At 37.2% G+C, this 8,120-nt stretch overlaps 1 long non-coding RNA gene across 1 annotated transcript; it reads right to left on the bottom strand.

Moving 5' to 3' along the window:
* LOC110265656 lies at positions 463 to 1,319 on the bottom strand. The gene is made up of 3 exons (XR_002351846.1): positions 771 to 1,319; positions 579 to 682; positions 463 to 498 (listed from the first exon to the last, which is right to left on the bottom strand). It is a non-coding gene; the product is annotated as an uncharacterized LOC110265656 (long non-coding RNA).

Here is an 8,120-nt window from a genome sequence, read left to right as displayed (position 1 = left end):
AAGTATTTCGTTTCACAAAGCCACCCAACAGTCGAGTCAAACAAACACCCATAATCATACGAAACAACCAAACAATACATAGGACTGATACAATCACCAAATACACATCCTCACATCAGTACCCATATGTAATAATTTCAATATACAAAATATAGTTTCGGAAAGTGCCCCTACCTCAAAACGGAAACCATAACCTAAACTTGTTAACTGATTCCTTTTTGCTCAGCCTGAAATCACCGACAATTAAAACCTCGACCCTGCTTGCTCCCTCTCGAAAGCAGAAACAGCTACAAGCGGCATAAACAAACCGTATTCTACCTCCTAAAACCATTAACATCGCAATCACTTTACTACACGGAACATAACACCAACGCAGGGCTTTCGAAAATTGAACATGCTTACCGGAACGAATAAAGAATGCCTGAACTGAACAGCGGCGGTCTACGAACCGGTTTGGTGGCAGCTTTAATCGTGACCCGCAATTACCGGAGCTTGACCCTATGATACAAAACCTCAGAATCTCTGGCCAAACATTACAGCATATTGATTTTCAAGAGCTCCGGAATGAAAATGCTTACCGTGAGAAAGGATTAAAGACTGAATCAAACTGCAGAAGCTCCGGTGATGGTTCCGGCGACCACAACAGCTTATCCGGCAGCGACAACGTAACTTATGACAGCCACTTCATTAAATACAACAGTTTCAATGACAGATTCAGAGTAATATTGAATTGGCAGAACTAGGAGGAACCAGAAATAGGGCAAGCTCACCAAAACGGCAGCGACCAGAAATTCTGGTGGCGGCAGAGCAATTCCGGCGGCATAAACCGCAGTAACGGCGCAGATCTCCCCTCCAGTGGTGACGCAGGTAGCTTCCGCGCGACTCATCCCTTTCCCTCTTCTCTGTTCGCAGCTTCAACGGCGGCGGCAAGGGACGGATTTGACGGCGGCGACGCGACGGGCTGGTCAGTCAGTGACGACAGCGGACATGCACGGCAGCGCAGCTCCGCGCGGTGGGTCACACTCCCCTCGCATGACAGAGACGCGACGTCTTTGATGGCAAGCTCGAAGGGTGACTGGCGCGGCGGCGGTGATCGCGAGACGCGGTGGGACGAGGATGGACGGCGACCCAGCAGTGGCGGCTCCGTCTCGCGTGCCCTGGCTCGCGCTCTCTCTTCCACCCGTGACCATGGTCCACGGCTTCCTCTCCTTCGGCGGTAACACGACGGCGCGGCGGCAGTGCTGCCCGCCGGCGCCTTCCTTCCTCTTCCCCTCTCCCTCTTCCCGTTTTCCTCCTAACCTTTTCTTTCTTCGTTCCATTTCTTTTTCAGCTATTGTTGCTGTGTTGCGGCTGGGTTTGGGGGGATTGAGTGGGGTTGATAGAGAACCGGGTCGGGTAATGGGTTACCGGGTTAGGGTTTCCTCATTTTAAAAATTAGGGTTAAGGGCATTATGGTAATTTCACATAAAATTGGGAATAATATAGTAATTGAAACCCAAATTAAATCCAACACTATTTGTACATAGAAAATACTATTTGCTCATCAATTTCACAAATTATTTTCAATAAAATGCCCAAATCTAAAATTTAGAAATAATATACTTAATTTCTTCATTTTCCAAAATAGCAGTAATAATATTTAAAATATTACTTATCTAATCCAAATCATATAAAATCCTTATTATTTCATAACTATCAACCTTATACTTTAAATATAGAAAATAATCCAATAATTATAAAATTGGATAATAATCATAACTTATCTCAAATCCAATAAATCAAAACTTGCCTTAATTATCTTTAATAAAATAATCTCTGAAATTAAGGCTATAAATAGCTATATGATTTGAGACTTGATCATAATAAGACTTTTCAAAAGTTCTGGGTCCTACATTATGGTTTTAGATCTGTTTGCTCTGTAGCTACGATTGTCGCTACAGTTTTTGCCGCCATTGCTGCTGCAGTTTTCTCCATCGTTGCCGCCGTAGTTGCCACGTCGAAAGCTTCTGAATTGAGCCACTATTTCAAATATGTTTTCTTTTCTTCTTTATTTTTCATTTGTTTTCGTGTGGAGTGATTCCTGTGGTTAAAGTTCTCTGACTCCACTTAGTTATTAGATAAAAGCAAAGTTATTGAACTATTTTATTTATGTATCTTCCATTTTGGTTCCTTACTCTCAAAATTAGATTTGACAGAAGCTGGTAACCGGAGTTAAATTTTGGAGCTGAGCACTTTCATTTCTTTTTGTTTTTACATCTATATATTTTCAAAAATTAGGTTAAAATACATATTCAAGAAATGTTCACATCAGAACAAAGTTAAATATTCACATTTTTTAAAGTGATAATTGTAATATTTAAGTATTTTTTTAATAATTTGAAGGGTATGAACATTACAACTAACCTATAATTGTTTATGCTTTCTTTGTAGCTTCAACATGAAAATAGATATTATAGAAGTGATATGAAAGGAATAAAAAGTAAGTTGAAGATAATGTCTGAGAAGTTCTTAGTACTATAACTAAAACATCCTTTCTTTCTCAGGGGAAAGCAGTAATGACATCAAAGAGCTTTATGCTTAAAACATAATGCAAAAAGCAAAGGTAAGATAATATTAGAATAGTAGTTTAACGTGAAAGTACTACTAGAAAACAGCAAATAAAAGGATGGATGGTGATGGCTTGGGGAGAGGTGTCTCCAATGGTCTTGCAAGTTCCACTCCCTTGTGTTCTTCCTTGACAACTTCCACTTCCATGCAAGCTTCTTCAATTTCAACCTCTTCCGCTTGGTAGTTTTCTTCCAGTTCAATCTCTTCTTCATTACTTTCCAAGGGTATGAGAGGTTGTGCACATTCTTCTATGATCTCAATTTCATGTCCAATGCGAGAGGATTCAATTGTAGATAGAAACTCATCAATGATTGAATCCATCTCTTAATCAACCTCTTCAAAGTCTTCAACTATGATATGTTTTGGAGGTTGTACACCCTCCTCAACTTCAATATTAAGCTTCTTAGAAGAGAGCTTTGTAATTCTACATTCCCATGGACTTTCAACATCTCCTAAATCTTCAACCACTTCTTCCTCTTCTTTAACAATCTCGGCATCTTCCTCTTGTTGCACTTCTTACCTCAACTCCTCTTCTTCACCTTGAAGTTCCAAGTTCGCTCCCTCACTATGCTCCTTGGATGATCCTTCACATTCGTCAATGGGAGTACTTCGGATGCATGAGCTTAGGTGGGAGGCCATGTTGTTAATGGCTTCTGCCATGGTAGCAACCATGACTTCTAGCTTCTTTATCTCCTTTTGCTTCTCTTCTTTCCTTTGGATATAAGAGCTAATATCTCTTTGGTGTTCTAGCATCAAGGCATGGAGAGTTTCATCCATTGGAGGAGGTGGTGGAAGAGAGGGTTCATTATTTGGGAGAAATTATTCATAATTGGTAGGTAGTTCATCTAGGTAAGGGTATGGAGATGGTGTATATCAAGGTGATTCTTGGGAGTAATGGTGGTTCTATGTATGGTTCATATGGCTCATAAGGTGGTTGGTATGGTGGATAAGGATTAGGATCATATGGAGGTGTTTGGTGGTAGGAGGCTTGTGAGTTTGGTGGATCAAAACTATATTGAGGAGGTGGTTCCATAGGCATATAGTGATTGTGGTTGACAACCATAATGAGGGTCACCATATCCATTAGGTTGATATGCATTAGGAGTTGGATTATACCTGTAAGAAACCGGAGGAGGTTATTGCCAAGAAGAGTGACAATTCCTTGAGGCTCCTCCCATCATTGATTGTTCCATCCTTGATGCATGTTGTCATTGTAGTTTCCATTTTCTATAACATAGTTTGAACCAAACTCATAGCCAAAGGGGTGAGAATTCATAGTGGGAAAAGAAAAACAACAACAAAAACTAAGAAGAGATAAAGAAAACAAACTCCTAAACCAAAACTAGCAAACAAACCAAAAATCAAGCTATTCACAATATTGACATATATACAATAACCAATAACAAGCACACATTGCAATTCCCTGGCAACGGCGCCAAAAACTTGAAAGAGTATTACTCTTGGTTAAGAATTTCTTCTCGGTTAGAGGAAATAACTTCGTTGCAAGTATAGTTCCAAACCGACAAGTAACGCTCAATTAAAGTTTAATTTTAGTTGTCACAAGTCTAACCCAATAAATAAAACCGAGAGTATTAGTCTCGGGTCATTCTCCCTAGGAATTGCAATCGAATGCTCAATTATTGGTTATGAAATGCAAGGGGGCTGGGTTGATAAAACAAGAAATTGAAAAGGCAAGAAATGTAATCAAACAACTGAATATAACAAGTACTAAAAGGAGGAATTCATGGCAAGGATTGAGAATTAAAGCGTTCTATCCTAGTCATTAATTACCATACAATGATTAACAAGAGCTAATCCTATTAAGTCATCTCCAATATCAGAAGAAGGTACAATGTTATCTTCACATTGAGAGAAAGTCAAATAAGACTTGTTAATATCAATCCAAAAGTCCTAATCAACTCATTAATTGATTAGCAAGAGATTAGAGTCAATGGAAATAATATTAACTAACAACTCTAGATCACCAATCTAAATTGGGTATTGATGACTCAATATTGCCTAATTTCTCTTTCCAAGCCAAGAATGCTCAAAAAGCTACTCTAACATCCAACCAAGCATTTTGTCAAACACTTGAAAGGCATAAAAGAAAAGCATCATAAATTGCAAGAATAATAAAATCTACAACTACCCAATTGCAAGAAAACAATAACAACAACTCAAATTAACAATAAAGGAACATAAAACATAAATTACATTAAAGGAAATTAAAATCAACAAGAGTGCTCATAAACATAAAAATGACATAAAAGGAAAATTAACAAGAGAACTAAGAAGAACAAAGATGTAAGGACAAGAAATTGTAAAGAAAACAAGATGAAAATAAGAATTAAAACCTAAATCTAAGAAGAAATTAAAATAAGAACCCTAATTTCTAGAGAGAAGAGGGAGCTTCTCTCTCTAGAACTAACCTAAGGCATGCTTCCTACACTAACTAATTGCTCTCCCCTTTTGACCTATCTTGAGTTCTACATCAAATAACCTCATAAATGTGTTGGATTTGGGCCTGAAAAGCTCAAAAATTGCCCCCAGTGTTTTCACGTTAATGGGGTCACGTGATCAGCATCACGCGTGCGCGTGGATGACGCGTGAGCATCGCTGGCAGATTCCCTTCTCACGCGTACGCGTGGGTGACACGTGCGCTTGGCTTGAATGTCCTCTTCACGCATACGCGTGGGTGACGTGTGCGCGTGGCCTTCAATTCTCCAAATGCTCATTTTTTCATGAATTCTCCACTTTGCATGATTTTCTCTTCACCTCTTCCATCCAATACTTGCCGTATGAATATGAAATCACTCAAAAAATATATCAAGACATTGAATGATATTAAAGTGAATAAAAATTGGCATTTTAAAGGCCTAAAAAGCATGTTTTCACTCTTAAGATCAAATTAGGAGAGATTCACAAAATCATGCTATTTCATTGAATAAATGTGAGAAAATTTGATAAAATCCACCAAATTCAACACAAGATAAACCACAAAATTGGAGTTTATCACTCTTACCAAAATCTCTCTAAAACATATCAACCTTTTACTTCAAAAATTACAAATCTGTTTGAGCCTAGGAACATAGAGGAAGCACTAGATGATCCCAACTGGAAAATAGCAGTGATGGAAGAGTGGCATACAATCAAGAAGAATGAAACTTGCAAGATTTTAGATCTATCACATAATACAAAATTGGTTGGCTACAGGTGGAATTTCACCATCAAGTGCAATGCTGATGGAAGCATAGAGAGTTATAAGGCTAGGTTAGCAGCTTGGGAATTTACACAAACTTATAGAATGGACTATCGAGAGACTTTTTCTCCAGATGCTAAACTCAGCTCTGTGAGGATTATCTTATCTCTTGCTGTGAATTACACTTGGCTTTTTCATCAATTTGATGTAAAGAATGCTTTCTTGAATGGGGAGCTAGAGGAAGAGATGTTCATAAAACTTTCACCTGGATTTGAGGCTAAACTATGAAGGAATAAAGTGTGCAAACTAAAGAAATCTCTCTATGGATTGAAACAATCCCTAAGAGCTTGGTTTGAACGACTTAAAATGGTGGTGAAGGGACTTGGTTATACTCAAAGCCAAACTGATCATACACTTTTCTATAAACACTTTTCTGTAACTTTAATAAATTAAATTCTTGTCTTATTATTTTTCAAAAATTCTGTGTCACTTTTTATTATATACAAAGCGTGGCGCTTAGCACTGATAATTGAAGCCCAACACCTTTAATGCATATATAATTTTTAGCAAGTCACAGGCACCTAACGCCAATTTTTGACGTCCACCGCCTGCAGGGATTGATCACATGACGCCCAACACCCATAATATATATAAGGAAAATGCTATTTGTACACTAAAATTAGCCACTAAAGTATTTCTGTATAAATACATGTGTAATTTAATTTCTTTTCAATGTGTATTTGTATTCCAACATGTATTTTATACTTGTGGCTGACTTTGGTGGCTAATTTTGGTATACAAGTAGCATAACCCTATATATATATTGGGGTGTCCAGCGCCAGAATCACTTTTATTCATAATTAATATACTACAAGATTATATTTAATTGAGGGGGTTTATTAGTATAGGTTTTTAAAAACCTCCAAAATACATTTTATTTATGGCAATTTTTAAAACTCCCTCTAATAGTTAATTCATAATTTAGATTTAACCCCACAAACCCCATCTTCTTCTTAGTTTTTATATAATGAGACCGAGGGAGAGAGAAGAGAAGAGAATGACGACAAAACTCTAAGTTCTCCACCGCCAGTTTCGCTGCCGTTGCAGTCGTCGGTTTTGCCACCATTACAGTCGCCGGTTCAGCTGCTGTTTCTGCCACAGTTGTTGCAGGAAGCTTCTCAATCGAGCTACCTGCTCTATCAACATTATGGTTTTAGATCTGTTTGCTCTGTAGCTACGATTGCTGCTGCAGTTTTTGCCGCCATTGCTGCCACAGTTTTCTCCATCGTTGCCGCCATAGTTGTCGCGTCGAAAGCTTCTGAATCGAGCCACTATTTTAAATCTGTTTTCTTTTCTTCTTTATTTTTCATTTGTTTTCGTGTGGAGTGATTCCTGTGGTTAAAGTTCTCTGACTCCACTTTGTTATTAGATAAAAGCAAAGCATTTAATTTACTGAACTATTTTTTTTATGTATCTTCCATTTTGGTTCCTTACTCTCCAAATTAAATTTGACAGAAGCTGGTAACTGGAGTTAAATTTTGGAGCTGAGCACTTTCATTTCTTTTTGTTTTTACATCTATATATTTTCAAAAATCAGGTTAGAATATATATTCAAGAAATGTTCACATCATAACAAAGTTAAATATTCACGTATTTTAAAGTGATAATTGTAATATTTAAGTATTTTTTTAATAATTTGAAGGGTATGAACATTACAACTAACCTGTAATTGTTTATGCTTTCTTTGTAGCTTCAACATGAAAATAGATATTATAGAAGTGATCTGAAAGGAATAAAAAGTAAGTTGAAGATAATGTCTGAGAAGTTCTTAGTACTATAACTAAAACTTCCTTTCTTTCTCAGGGGAAAGCAGTAATGACATCAAAGAGCTTTATGCTAAAAACGCAATGCAGAAAGCAAAGGTAAGATAATATTAGAATAGTAGTTTAACGTGAAAGCACTACTAGAAAACAGCAAATTACAGACAGATTTTTCCGACAAAATTTCACTGTCAAAAATACCAACGGATTTTCGATAAATTTTCCGTCGGTAAAAGATGTAAAAATTTGTCACAGAATTTACCGACAGATTCTAACATCCCTTGGTAATTTTGTCGATAAAATTAAAATTTAAATTTAAAACTATCACCGACAAAAAATCCCTCTGTAATCATCTCATAAATTCTTCGAAAATTGGAATTAAGTTGCCCTAGTTGCATACATACAAAATCCGTTGGCACAAAACACTAATATGATGAAACTTCATTCAACACAAAATCATCGTTCATCTACTCCGATCCTTCCTTCAAGCTTGC

This window comes from Arachis ipaensis, chromosome B08, assembly GCF_000816755.2.
Source record: "Arachis ipaensis cultivar K30076 chromosome B08, Araip1.1, whole genome shotgun sequence".
In the NCBI taxonomy this organism is placed as follows: Eukaryota; Viridiplantae; Streptophyta; class Magnoliopsida; order Fabales; family Fabaceae; genus Arachis; species Arachis ipaensis.
The sequence above is the reverse complement of the archived record's forward strand: the minus strand, read 5'-3'. Positions and strand labels throughout refer to the sequence as shown.